Here is a 15,484-nt window from a genome sequence, read left to right as displayed (position 1 = left end):
GGGAACTTCAGGGACATGCTAGTCAACAAGGAAGATCTGACAGTCACAGAACTAAAAAGCTTCCTCCAGTCCTATCTAGGAGAGAAGAGCAGCACAGAGCTCTTCCAGGAACTTGTGTGTGCAAAACAGCATGAGCAGGAGTCTCCACAGCAGTTCCTGTACAGAATGATTGGTCTAAAACAGAAAATAATGTGTGCTTCCAAACAGCCCAACGCAGGTGTCAGGTATGATACCTGCACAACACAGGGTGTTTTCCTAAACACAATATATCAGGGAATGGGTGAGAAATATGAAGAGGTAAGGCAAGGACTGAAACCACTTCTAACTGACCCCACCGTCTCTGATGAATCTCTGTTAAAACAGGTGATAAAGACCACAACAGAGGAAAGCGAGAGAAGGCACAGATTGGGCCGTAGCTCCAGCCGCAAGGTGACTCAAGCGCACAGCACCCTCGCTGAACAAGGTGAGAAAACAACCAGCGTCAATGAGGCAAGAACCAAAGGGGAGGACACTGCCATACAGAGACTAAGGGCACAAGTTGAAGCATTGACACAGACCGTGGAGGCATTCAAACAGATGACCATTGTAAAGGAAGAAAATATTCTAAAATAGTTAACTTTGGAAAAAGGTTGGCAAGGCGTGTTGACGTCACAGAATTACAGAGTTTAATCCAAAATAAGACAATACATAAACTTAGAAATAAGACAATGCACAAACCTACACCAGAAACTGCAGAACAACAGAGACATACATTCAATTACCTGACATAAATGGAGAGAAGAAAAGAAAGCAAAGACTTACAAAGACATCTTTGGAGAGTTGCAATAGCAAATCTGATTTGTTACTTCTATGTAGAAAGCTTTATCCTCTTGTATTTAATTTAATCACATAAGGCGTACCTTTGCTCCTCCAACCGGGAGCTCTCTCTGACACTCAGAAAAACAGAGCTTAACCTAATTTACTGCCTGGCCTCCAAGAATTCAAAAGTCATCTGGCTAACATAAGATAAGGTTTCACAGACAGTTGTGGAATGCTGGCCTCTTCCTGATTCAGTTTCACACCATCCCAGATGTTTATTCTGGAAGACTTTTGACCTTCTGTAAACCAGGGAGAAATCTCTCATCCAGGCTCAAATAATGTTCGCCCCCCAGGAGATACTCATTTTATGGCCTGGTGCTTTAAATACTTACCCCTAAATAGCTTAGTTTTAAATCATTAACACAACCTTGTTCAACATTAAGAAATATGTTCAAAATGAGAGTGTTCAACATACCTTTTACACATTAACTGTATTAAAGACTAAAAATAATCATTTTTCTTTAACACCACACAGATGCAGTTGTCTCATTCACCCAACCCACCATATGACCCGGACCAGACCAGGCCAGTAAGAAAGATCCGTAAACGCTACGGCTGCCCACAGTGCATAGCAGACGACCACCCAGACTGTAACCACTGTTTTAACTGTGGACAAGAGGGACACCGTGCGGTAGGCTGTTTAAAGAAAGCCCAAGAATCGGGAAACGACCGCCGGTCAGGGCGACGGGGCCACCCCTGACCGATGTAACGACGATGTCCCGACCCCAAGGAGTGACAGTACTCAATGCAGGCGAAGTAATCCCACCTTTTGCAATCAAGCCAACAGCCAATCAAAGCCACTTGAAAAGATAGCTCCATTGACAGGTCGTTAGTCTCTCTTAAAGTGTAGCATGAGTGGCTATGCCGTAACTGTTCTCCTAGATACTGGGGCTAATGTAAGCATTATTGATCACTCCTGGAAAAACAAATATCTACCCGAACAGCACATCAGACCCCTCAGCGAGTTAATGGACAAAGACCTTGATGTGACAGCTGTCACTGGGGATAAGGTACCATATGAGGGGTGGGTGGAAATAGTAGTGAACCTGCAGGGTAATGATGAGCCCGACCTAGCCATAAGGGTACCAATTCTAGTAAGCCGATTGGTGCTCGAGAGGCCGTTAGTTGGCTTTAATGTAGTCCAAGAACTCATAAAGTGCAACGAGAGCAGACCTAAAGTCATATCCATCCTCGTCGACCTCCTAATGGGGGCTATGGATATAGATAGTGTGAAGGCGGAAGCTAGTCAGCTTCATCCGCACTGAGGTGCACCAGGAAGAACAGTGTGTGGTGTTGAAAGTAGGCAAGAAAGAGATCGTTATTCCACCTGGTCAGATAGCCTATGTCAAGTGCAAAGTGCCAGTGGGCATCAGTGGCTCAAACTCACTTGTACTATTCGAACCCAAAAGTGAAAGTGTACAGCTAGAGTCACTGAGCATAGGGGAAGGACTGATGGATATCTGCCAAACGGACAGACCATTTGTGAAGGTGCCTTTGTCAAACCACACTAACCATGTTGTAACACTACCCACCTCCACTGTTCTTGGAAATATTGAAATAATTGATGAAGTTATTGAGACAGACCACCTGGACGGAGGGCAGCAAGGTCGAGTGTATGCCGCTGGCCCTTCCACACTTCCCCGCTGCATCGAGAAACAGCCCACTGCTCCGCTGTGGCATCCACCTGTGGATTTTAGCCACCAGACCGACGAGGAGCAGCAGGAAGTGAAACGGATGCTCTATGAGGAGTCAGGGGCTTTTGCTCGAGATGATAGGGACATTGGCTGCATCCCGAGTCTGAAAATGACCATCAACCTGGAGGATAACCTCCCAGTCCAGCGAACGTACACCTCTGTGCCTGAGCCTCTGTACAAAGAGGTAAAAGAATACATTCAAGACCTGCTCGCCAGAGGGTGGATCGTCAAATCACAGTCACCGTTCTCCGCACCCGTGGTGTGTGTCAGAAAGAAGGATGGCTCCTTAAGGTTATGTATTGATTACAGACTCCTGAATCAGAAAACGGTACCAGACCGCCACCCGTTGTGTCGAATTCAAGACCTCATTGACACACTGGGGGGCCACAGCTGGTTCAGCATTTTGGACCAAGGTAAGGCCTACCACCAGGGCTTTATGGCAGAAGGATCACGGCACATGACAGCTTTCATCACGCCTTGGGGTCTGTATGAGTGGGTGAGAATTCCATTTGGCCTCTCTAATGCACCTGCTGCGTTCCAGCGTAGCATGGAGGAAATGCTGGACTCCCTGCGTGACAACTGCTGCAATCCTTACCTCCATGACATCTTCTGCTACTCCAAATCTTTCGCTGACCATGTCGATTCAGTGCGACGAGTCCTGAGAGCTCTACAGTCCCACGGCGTCAAGCTCCGACCAACAAAGTGCGAACTGTTTAAACCAGAGGTCAGGTATGTAGGATGGTTGGTCTCAGCTTAAGGTGTCAGGATTGACCCAAAAGATTTGGAGGCTATCATATCTCTGAAAGACAAAAGACCAAGCACAGTTGGCGACAGGAGAGGTATCACAACAGAGACAAAAATCAAGGTGTACCGGGCTGTTGTTCTCACCACACTACTCTATGGCTGTGAAACATGGACAGTCTATCAGTGTCATGCCAAGAAGCTGAACCACTTTCACACCACCTGCCTCAGGAAACTTCTGGGTATAAAGTGGCAAGATAAGATCCCAGACACCGAGGTCCTCACCCGTGCTGACCTGCCAAGCATCTACACCATCCTGATGCAGTCCCAGCTTCGATGGGCAGGACACGTAGCTCGCATGTCTGATGACCGCATTCGAAAGAAACTGCTGTTTGGCGAGCTACAGCGAGGAAAACGCTCCCAAGGTGGACAAAAGAAGCGTTTCAAGGACACACTCAAAGCCTCGTTGAAGGCCTTCAAAATTGACCACAACACATGGGAGCAAGACAGAGGAATGTGGTGATCCGCTGTCCAAAAAGGTGCCAAAGCTTGCGCGGCAAACCGGATCGCTGTGGCTGTAGAGAGTAGGCAAGCCAGGAAGATCAGAGCTGCCAATCCTGCACCAGACGCCACCATTCCCATTTCATAATTCTGCTTCATTCTTTCTCTATTCTCCCACTCTGCAGAATCTGTTAGTTCAATCTCTAACGTTATGCTCTCTCTGCTTTTTCTCAAAGTAGCTTTGCCCCGTCTGTTCCTGTTTGGCTGCGACTCCATCCGGGAGAGAAATATCAGTTGTGCTGCTGCCATCAACACCTTTGTTTATACAGGTGCTGGTCATAAAATTAGAATATCATGAAAAAGTAGATTGATTTCAGTAATTCCATTTAAAAAGTGAAACTTGTATATTATATTCATACATTACATACAAACTCATATATTTCAGATGTTTATTTTGTTTAATTTTGATGATTACAAATGACAACAAATGAAAATCTCAAATTCATCATATCAGAAAATTAGAATATTACTGAAGACCAATAAAAACAAAGGATTTATAGAAATGTTGGCCAACTGAAAAGTATGAACATGAAAAGTATGAGCATGTACAGCACTCAGTATTTAGTTGGGCCTCCTTTGGCCTGTATTACTGCAGCAATGCGGCGTGGCATGGAGTCGATCAGTCTGTGGCACTGCTCAGGTGTTATGATAGCCCAGGTTGCCCTAATAGTGGCTTTTAGCTCTTCTGAATTGTTGGGTCTGGTGTATTGCATCTTCTTCTTCACAATACCCCATAGATTTTCTATGGGGTTAAGGTCAGGAGAGTTTGCTGGCCAATTAAGAACAGGGATACCATGGTCCTTCAACCAGGTACTGGTAGCTTTGGCACTGTGTGCAGGTGCCAAGTCCTGTTGGAAAATGAAATCTGCATCTCCAAAAAGTTGGTCAGCTGCAGGAAGCATGAAGTGCTCTAAAACTTCCTGGTATGTGGCTGCGTTGACCCTGGACCTCAGAAAACACAATGGACCAACACCAGCAGATGACATGGCACCCCAAACCATCACTGACTGTGGAAACTTTACACTGGACTTCAAGCAACGTGGATGAAGTGCCTCTCTTCTTTTCCTCCAGACTCTGGGACCTTGATTTCCAAAGGAAATGCAAAATTTACTTTCATCAGAGAACATGACTTTGGACCACTCACCAGCAGTCCAGTCCTGTTTCTCTTTAGCCCAGGCAAGACGCTTCTGACGCTGTCTGTGGTTCAAGAGTGGCTTGACACAAGGAATGCGACAGCAGAAACCCATGTCTTTCATACGTCTGTGTGTGGTGGTTCTTGAAGCACTCACTCCAGCTGCAGTCCACTCTTTGTGAATCTCCCCCACATTTTTGAATGGGTTTTGTTTCACAATCCTCTCCAGGGTGCGGTTATCTCTCTTGCTTGTACACTTTTTTCGACCACATCTTTTCCTTCCCTTCGCCTCTCTATTAATGTGCTTGGACACTGAGCTCTGTGAACAGCCAGCCTCTTTAGCGATGACCTTTTGTGTCTTGCCCTCCTTGTGCAAGGTGTCGATGGTCGTCTTTTGGACAACTGTCAAGTCAGCAGTCTTCCCCATGATTGTGTAGCCTATAGAACTAGACTGAAAGACCATTTAAAGGCTTTTGCAGGTGGTTTGAGTTAATTAGCTGATTAGAGTGTGGCACCAGGGGCCATCAATTTTGAACCTTTTCACAATATTCTAATTTTCTGATATGATGAATTTGAGATTTTCATTTGTTGTCATTTGTAATCATCAAAATTAAACAAAATAAACATCTGAAATATATGAGTTTGTATGTAATGTATGAATATAATATACAAGTTTCACTTTTTAAATGGAATTACTGAAATCAATCTACTTTTTCATGATATTCTAATTTTATGACCAGCACCTGTAGATGCTGGAGATCAGCCTGTTTTTCAGTGTAGTCCTGTTTCTCTGACCTTGACTGGCTGGATGTGCTCTCTTCATCCTCTGACATGGGAACTGGCTCAGAGCTCGTCTGCCTGGCTGTGTATTTCCTGGACCGGGGTGAGTTATACAGATGCTTTTTGTATCTCTGCTGCTGCCTCCTTGAACCCGAGTCGACATCGGCAGATGGCCGCTCACACTGAGCCTGGTTCTGCTGGAGGTTTCTTCCTAATAAAAAGGAGTTTTTCCTCTCCACTGTCGCTAAAAGTATGCTTAGTGTGAGGGGTTGCCTTTGAGTCCATGAGTCGATGCAATCAACTGGTTTTCCTTATATAGAAAACTTTGAATCAATTTGACTGGATGATCGGATGAACTTGAGATGACGTGTTGTGAATTGGCGCTATATAAATAAACTGAATTGAAAACTGCTGCCTTTTTCGAAAAATAAAAAAAAAGAGAAAACATAATTACATGATGGTTTACAAACTTAGATTGAAGTAACTAAGTTTGAACATCGCACTGTTTTCTTGTTGCAAGGTTCCTCTGATCCAGAGAAACAGTTCATAGTTGAAAATATGGGAAGTACACGGGCACAAAAGCTTATGCACTACCTGCGGAGGATGAGGAGAGCCCACCTGTTCCCACCCATTCTCACCACCTTCTACAGAAGCACCATAAAGAGTATTCTGACCAATTGTCTCACTGTGTGGTGTGGAGGCAGCGTCAGACTGGAAGAAGGTGAGAAGAGTGGTGAGAACAGCAGAGAGGATCACCGAGGCTCCTCTTCCCTCCATAAAAGACATTTCATCTTAGCCCTGTGCGTCCTGAGCCTGCAGCATTATTAATGACCCCTCACAGCCCCAACATGGACTGTTCTTCCTGCTGGCCTCTGGGAAGAGACTTCGAAGCATCTATGCAGGTCCAGCAGATTCCAGAACAGTTTCTTCCCCACTGCCATTAGACTGCTGAATGTTGTATAAAATGGGGTTTATTAAAAACAAAACAAAAAAACCCTCAATGTTGAAAACTGTAAATCAAATACAGTTGTATGTTTATATTTTATTACTGTTGCTTACTTTTTATCACTGCTGCACTTTAAAAATGAAAATGTCTTGAGATCTGTACTAAACAAAATTTATTTTTGTATACACACTGTGTGTACAAATTGACAATAAAGCCAATCTAAGTCTAAGTTGTAATGGATGCTTCAAGTACTGGAGATGGAGCCGTCCTGAGTCAGGAAGCTAGCACTCACCCTTGTCCCTTCTATTCCAGGAAGCTTTCCAGTGCCAAACAAAATTACGTTGTGGGAGACCAGGAGTTAAACTTGATTGGGAAGCATGGAGACACTGGTTGGAGGGGTCAAAGCTTCCTTTCTTAGTGTGGAAAAACCACAGACAGCCAAGAGATTGAACCCCAGGTATTGGTATAGGTCAGGGGTGCCCAACCAGTTGATCGCGGTTTACCAGTTGATCGTGGGCGGAGTTTCAGTCGATCGAAAGAGGTTTTACAATGTAGACCTAATTATGGCTAAGACAAAAAAAAAGTTTTAAAAAACGCTAATCAAATCATTGATCAAGAGAGGCCAATATATATTTTCATTATAATAAAAAAAGTATGCAGGGAACCTTTTTTTATGCATGCTGATTGCTGGGCATGGTTTGCCATGATTGTTATCAGGGACTCTAAAGCGCAAAGAGGAATCTGAAGAGATAATGAGATAATGACATCTAACACAACTGATTCGGCTCCATCTATGGTTGGGCGCACTGCTCGATTCATTGCTCTGTTCAAGCTGTCTGAAACTTTCCAGGATTTTTGGAGCTTCCACTGCATCATTCATCAACAACAACTGTGCAGCAGTATTTTAAATATGTAGCATATCATGGACGTTGCGATGAAGTTCGTTTGCTCTGTTCGGGCCAGGAGTTTACAGAGCCGTTTATTCCATGCACAGCTCTAGGAGGGAGGTGCAGGTCACAATGATCTGCTGGTGCACACCAACGTCAGGTGGCTGAGCCGTGGTAGATTTTTCAAAAGATATTTGGAACTTTTGCCCGAAATTAAAAAGTTTCTGAAACAGCCAACAACCCATTCTGCTGTATGTTACATCTTTACATCCACATAGTCGTACTTAGTATTTTCCTATTTTTATCTGTTTTCCAGTTGAATTTTAATCCATCTGCCAGTTTCTCTGCCGATGCCAATGCCCAGAGAAGTTTATCATTCTGAAACAGTGGACTTTCCTTCTCCTTCTTCCTGCTTTGAAGTGATCTTAAACTTTGACAGATTTTATTTGTCATTTTGTTTACACAAGTGTAAAACAAAAAGAAATTTTGTTTGGAACAGCTCTCTGGACAATTTCATCTTTTTTTAAAGTGCAGCCTTGAAAAGTAGTAAAAAAATAAATAATATATATATATATATATATATATATATATATATATATATATATATATCAAAACAGTGATATAAACATATGACTGTAAATTTACAGTTCTAACGTTTTTTATTTATTTAGATTTTTTGACTGCAATGCCTTTGTCTGGAGATCTTGACTGCCCCTTACAGTAGTTTTGGTGAGTGAGTGAGTGAGTGAGTGAGTGAGTGAGTGAGTGAGTGAGTGAGTGAGTGATATGGTGTGAAGTTCTTATGAGATTGTTAAGTTCTGTTTTTGCAACCTATTTTTTGACACAATTGATAATTTCCTCGTTTGTTGGACTTACTGTTTATTCTCCACCTGTGCAAATAAAAAACAAGTACTGCCCATCCCTTGTGTTTGGCGTGGTAGATCTCGGCATGCCATCAACTTTAAAAGTAGATCTTGGTTTGAAAACGGTTGGGCACCCCTTGGTATATGTTATTGGTTACCATGGCGGAACTCCAAAGCAGCAGCCAAGAACAGCTGCCCTCAACAATTTCACAAAATATGCTGCTAAATACGATACAAACTTGACATCAAACCCGCATCTATGATCGCCAATGCCTGCTGGAGCTACAGTCATGAAATGTTTTAAATACAGACATTTTTGATCATTTAAAAAGCTGCGGCGTGCTACGGACGGATGTCAACAAATAGGGCTTGGGCGTCATGACGTAATTACTTTGCGTGGCCGCCATGTTGATGGCCTCCTTTACCGCTGCTCAGACTACTGCCTACAACTACCAAGTACTGTACTCCCTCTCAGCCGTGTTTTAATTTAATTAATTTCACCTTAACTTTATTTCAACCATGGTAATCCGTTGCTGATTGTGGGTTGAAACAGCGCAACACATGATGGGAAGAAGGTGAGAAGAGCAGTGAGAACAGCAGAGAAGATCATCTGGGCTTCTCCTCCCTCCATTAGAGACATTTCATCTCAGTGCTGCATGTCCCAAGCACGTAATATCAAAAGTGACCCCTCACACCCCCACCATGGATTGTTTTCCCTGCTGCCCTCTAGGAAGAGACATCGAAGCATGCAGGTCCAGCAGATTCCAACAGTTTCTTCCCCACTGGCATTAGACTGCTGACTGTTTTGTAAAATGGGTTATTTTATTGTATTTTATTATATTTATTCTATTTTATTATTTTCAAAAAAACTGAGATGTTAGAACTGTAAATATACATATCATTTATATTACTGTTTTTATTTTATTTTTTTTTTTACTGTTTTCAAGGCTGCTCTTTAGAAAAAAATGAAATTGTCTGCAGAGCTGTTCTTAATGAAATTTCTTTTTGTTTAATATTCATGTACACGAAATGACAAAAAAAAAAAAAATAAATCTGTCAAAAGTAGGCCTGGTGGGCACTAATCTTTGGAAGATTCAACTTCACCTTATATTACGGAGCTGAGAACATGAATATGGAAGTAAATATGTGCCATCAGAATTTAAATAAAAAATACCTCTGAAATTTGAATGTTGTATATTAGTGCTTACTTTTTCAGTATTAAAATAAATTCAGAATATATTTTTAACCTAAAAAAAATTCAATGTCATTATTTGTACATTAAAAAAAAAGTTCAGTGTATTTTTTTTTACACGGTTGCAATTTTCAGTTATTAAAAAAATTCACATTCCTATTTCAAAGTGATAAAATTTTCAATATACATATTTTTCACAGTTTAAATTTTCTGTGTTAAAAAATTCAGCATATAAAAAATTCAACTTTTCAAAATTCAAATGCAATATTTTCGTTGTCCTCCATTTCAACTTGCTCAAATTCACTGTCTCAAATTCAGCGTCTAAAAATTCGCTGTAAAAATGGCCAAGGTTACTTCAGGTCACAGACATTAGCAATGGATGTCCGATTCCAACATCCACCTAATCACGTGACACAACCGTCATATTGAAGAAGTACCAGTATCACCCAGGCTGGCGACCATGGAGGCGAACTCAAACCCAGCGGTGAGTTTAATGCTTTCATATTTCTGTAGTATATTTTATTTTGCGCATGAAGTTTGATACATTATCTTAAAGCCTGATTTAAAACACTGGTTTGGGCCGTTGTTTTTATTGCATTTGAATTTTGAAAAGTTGAATTTTTTATATGCTGAATTTTTTAACACTGAAAATTTAAACTGTGAAAAATATGTATATTGAAAATTTTATCACTTTGAAATAGGAATGTGAATTTTTTTAATAACTGAAAATTGACACCATGTAAAAAAAATTACACTGAATTTTTTTTTTAATGTACAAATAATGACATTGAATTTTTTTTAGGTTAAAAATATATTCTAAATTTATTTTAATACTGAAAAAGTAAGCACTAATATACAACATTCAAATTTCAGAGGTATTTTTTATTCAAATTCTGATGGCACATATTTACTTCCATACATGAAACCTGACACCCTGTCTCCGATGTTCGATGTAGGAAAGGAGAGTTTCAGTGGTGCTGTGGACTTAATTCGTCCAGAATCTGTGATATCTTCCATCACCTTGCTCGACCTGGAGAGGGAGGGAGGTTAGGAAAGTAAAAAACATGTCCCTGAGAGCTGCTCGAAGAACTGTCTGTACATCCCAGACATACCCTCATGTCCTTCTGTCATGATCTCGGCGCTGATGCAGGTTTGATTCCTCACAAGACACACCTGCTGAGCTCTGCCTCATTTTCATTACCACTGATCTTTCACACCTGCACCTATAAGTATATAAGCAGCATTCAGACAAGCAATCAGTGGCACATTATTTCGAGTCATTGGTGAGATTTATTCCTGCGGTCTGTTCCTGACTTCCTGCTGCCTGTTTTGCCTGACCTGTACTGTCTCTTTATACTTGAGCCTGTCTGACCCCTGCCTGATCTGATTGCCTGCTAGTTTGCTTGACCTGTTCTCTCTCCCGATTATCTGAGCCAGCCGGATCCCTATCTGATCTGTAAACCAGACCCTGACTATGCAAAGGATTTCCTTCTGGGTTCTCTCTGGACTTTGGATCATCCAGCTCTAATCATGGACCTAATCTTGACTATGGATTTTGGAAATTCCTCCTGGACCTCTAACCAGTCATCGTTATTCAGTCATCACTGTTCTGATCCCCTGTCTGTCTCCTTACCAATGAGTACAAGCTGGAGACCATCTAAGGGTTCCCCTGATCAGAGCAGGGATTGTTGGCGTGCCTGTCAACCAGCTGGAGCCAGCACTCACTGTTCCCACCGGACCTCAGACTGTGAGAAGGTCAGTGACCATTACTATTCTATCTACTACAGTTGGTTTGGTCCCTCAGATGTTGCTGTGGTTCCAGAGGATTCTGCCAGACACGCTGAAGATAACCCTACGACCTGCTGCAGTTTTTCTTTAAATAAAGAGTCTTCAAAAGTAAATTGTTTGTTCTGTTCATAACAGTTCGATTGTAAATTCTGTTAATTTATATAGCACCAATTTACATTACATCCTTAAGTCAGATTGGTTTAAAGGTTTCTATCCAAGGAAAACCAGCTGATTGCATTGGGCCATTGTCTTTACAGGTCTCGCTCTTTTGGGATGAACTTGTGCTGAGAGTAGATTTACGTTTACTGTGTCATTGGCTCTACAGCAATCCCTCACATGATGTATGCGTGTAGTGACAGTGCAGAGGAGTAACTCCCTTTTTACATGGAAGAAACTGTTAACCAGTTGAGCTCTGAGCCAGTTTTGATACAAAAGGGTTGAACAAGAGAACATACAATTAGTCACAGTGAAAAAAGTAAAAAAAAAAAAAGAAACAGGAGAGAAACAGATCTAGAAACTAAAAAACATGCCTAGCTCAAAGTTGTTGATGGTAGTTTTAGATATGATATGAAGCTATTGAAGACCGTTACTTGGGACATGAATGAACACATCATTCACTAACGTGTATGTCACAGATGTGATAGATAAGCTTTTAGTTAGCTTTTGCGATAAATATATCCTACAAACAATGTGTGTATTTTATGCTCTCACAGTCCCTGCTGATCTGTAAGAAGCTGCTTTTAACGTTATTCAAGTCTCATTCTATATTCCTTATTCTCTATGAAAGTAACAGGAGCCAAGTTCTGTAATCTGAATAATCTTCTCCATCTGGATAAGATACAATTTGTTGTTAAACTTCAAGTTCTGCTTTTTTCCTTTTCTTTTCTTTTCTTTGAAAAGTTATTTGAAGTGAGGTAAAAAAAAAAAAAGTGGTTGCCTCCAGGGAAAGAAAGCTCTGAGGTGCAACCACCTTCAGTGGAAGAGTACATAGAGTTCGAGGGTTAAACTAACAATTACTGCAGAATTGTATAATAGAGATAGAATTAATCAAATGATGGAAAGTGTTTCCTATGTCTTCCAGCAGCCATAGTTTATCACAGCATACCTACAGCGAAAGCTATAGAGAATATTAACATTGCAATATTGGGATATTGTGTGTAGGATTGTGAGGATAGAGAATATTTTAACGGTTCTTTTGATAAAGTAGGAATAATATATCTACATTTTAACAAGTGCATAGCTGTAAATACTTTCTGGGGACACTGCATTTACCTTCTAAGTGTTTTTTGTTTTATTTGATGTTTTTTTTTTTTTTTTTTTTTTTTTTTTTGCTAGTTGCCAATTATCTCTTTTGACACATATGATTAGGAACCAGCATCCACAACAGGATAACTGCTCTTCAGAGATGGAAAGTTGAAAAAATATGACAAATCCCTTATATTTCAGATTACTTTATTTATAGCACATGTCAATTAAGGCACTTTAAAGAGAGAGAGAGGAATGGTTAAAACATATAGTCAAAGTAAACAGGATGCTACATCCTTCGTCACTTTGAAGGACTTGACATACAGGTGACTTTGTGAATGATTACTTTATTTAATTCTGACATTAATTAAAGAAGATTCACACAATCTGTCTGTTTTTGATAAATATAGAGTCTGTCAACCCCTACCAAAAAAAACAATCAGAGGCCATAGATGAAAATGTGATTTCATGGGGGCACACAAAGCATGAAGCAAAAAACCAGGCAAGGGATTTAAATATACAGTGGGGAAAATAAGTATTTGACCCCTTGCTAATTTTGCAGGTTTTGCCCACTTACAAAGACTGCAACAATCTATAATTTTAATCATATGTACACAGACCCGGCTGCAGAAAGAAATTAAAGGGGGGGCATTCCATTTTTTGGGGGGGGCACACTTTTTCAGCAAAAATTTGATTTACTTCAAGCTTAACACTAGCTTTGTGACCATTCATTCAGTAAAAGAAATCTCAAATCTTTATAAAAACATTTATTAAAATTATTTTAAAATCTTTTAAGAATAATTTGCTGAATTAGAAATTAGCATTTGTTTGATTCTTAGTGTTAGAAAAAAATGTGTCCCGACAGGTTTTCTGAACCATGTTCTAATGTCTCCCCCAGCTGCTGGTAGAAACAAGATTTTTTACAATCATTCAGAAACTGGATACGTGTTACATCTGTATTTTGTTGAAAAACATTTATTGAACATTGTTATTGATAAAATTTTAGGTACAATTAGGTCCAGATTAAATAGTCAAAGATCCACAAAATATAAAAAATAAACAATAGTGTAGTCCTGTGGCCATTCAAATAACTCAAAAGTTAACTCCAAGTTTGAATCAGAGTCTTTCAAAGTGAATTATTTAGAAATCTGAGTGCAATATTGACTGCGGGTTATAAAATCTGACCTCATAAAACACAGTAACGTGTAACTTTGAGCTTAAATCATTCAGTCAGGGGCATTATTCAGGTTTAAATGTTCTGTGCTCATTTCATTTATTTTTTCTTTTAAGAGACACAAATTATCCTGCAGGAGAAAGAGAAAGCATGCAATATATAATATTTACACTGGTAAACAAACAGCATTAAGACTTTCATATATCTTATTAGCCCTTTTTAGATGAGCTTTGCACTGAAATAGGTTTGCTTTAGAAAATGTAAAGCTGATGTATTTGCTAACCTTTTCTGTGTAAATTCAAGCTGGACCCAGTCCAGGCACATAGATGACATATATGCTGGAATGACTATATTGCACCTGAAACTCTATTGTCATCATTTGATTTATTTAAAAATAAACTGATTGGAAAAGCGTTTTATTTACTTCAGTGCTGACTGTCTTGCTTACATTTCCAGCAGAAACTGCTCCCTGGCCACTCTCATTTGCTCTGTTTTCAGTAATAGTCCTTCTATTGCTTTGAAAATAAGCCCGAATATCCATACCGACGTGCACTGGCTGGTGACCAGACGTATTTAAAGCATGTGCGAACGTTAAGTAGCCTATGTTTGACTCAGTGTCCCGCGACTCCCGCCCCCTCTGTTGTTCGATTGGATGTTGTCTTTAGTCGTCGGTTTGATTGGTTGAATTGTATGATTGACAGAATGAGAGAGAAATAATAGAAAGCTGGCTACGCTGAGTTAAAGGAAAAAAAAAAAGAAAAAAAAAAGATGGCTGCCAGTCCAGGGCGGGCACGGGCGCCTCCGTGGGCGGGCACGGCCCCACAATGCCCGCCCATGCCGCCGGGTCTGTATGTACATTCTAACAGTGAAAGATAGAATCCCAAAAAAAAATTCCAGAAATTCACATCATATGAATTTATAAAAAATTATAACCATCTGATGAGGAAAAACAAGTATATGACCCCCTACCAAACAGCAAGTATTCTGGCTCTTACAAGCCAGTTAGTCTTTCTTTAAGACACAGCCCCAATCCCAACCAATTATCTACATCAAATACACCTGCCTCACCTCGTTACCTGTATAAAAGACACATGTTAACACCCAAACAACCAGCATCCAACATCACCACCATGGGCAAGACCAAAGAGCTTTCTACGGACATCAGTGACAAGATTGTTGATCTGCACAAGGCTGGGATGGGCTACAAGAAAATTGGAAGGCAACTTGGAGAGAAAAGATCAACTGTTGGTGCAGTTATCAGGAAATGGAAGAAGCACCACACCACCGCCAACCTCCCTCGGTCTGGGCCTCCACACAAGATCTCGCCTCGTGGGGTGATCATGCGAACAGTGAGGAATCATCCCAAAACATAAGGGGGGAACTGATGAATCAACTGAAGGCAGTTGGGACCACAAAGAAACGGTTGGTAACACACTACGCTGTCATGGATTGAAATCCTGCAGCGCACGCAAGGTCCCCCTGCTCAAGAAGAAACATGTACAGGCCCGCATGAAGTTCGCCATTCACCACCTGGACGACTAAGAAGAGGCCTGGAAGAAGGTGATGTGGTCAGATGAGACCAAAATAGAACTTTTTGGCCTCAACTCAACTCGTCGTGTTTGG

This window comes from Cyprinodon tularosa, unplaced genomic scaffold, assembly GCF_016077235.1.
Source record: "Cyprinodon tularosa strain WSP-4 unplaced genomic scaffold, ASM1607723v1 ctg453, whole genome shotgun sequence".
In the NCBI taxonomy this organism is placed as follows: domain Eukaryota; kingdom Metazoa; phylum Chordata; class Actinopteri; order Cyprinodontiformes; family Cyprinodontidae; genus Cyprinodon; species Cyprinodon tularosa.
Note: the sequence above shows the minus strand (reverse complement) of the source record.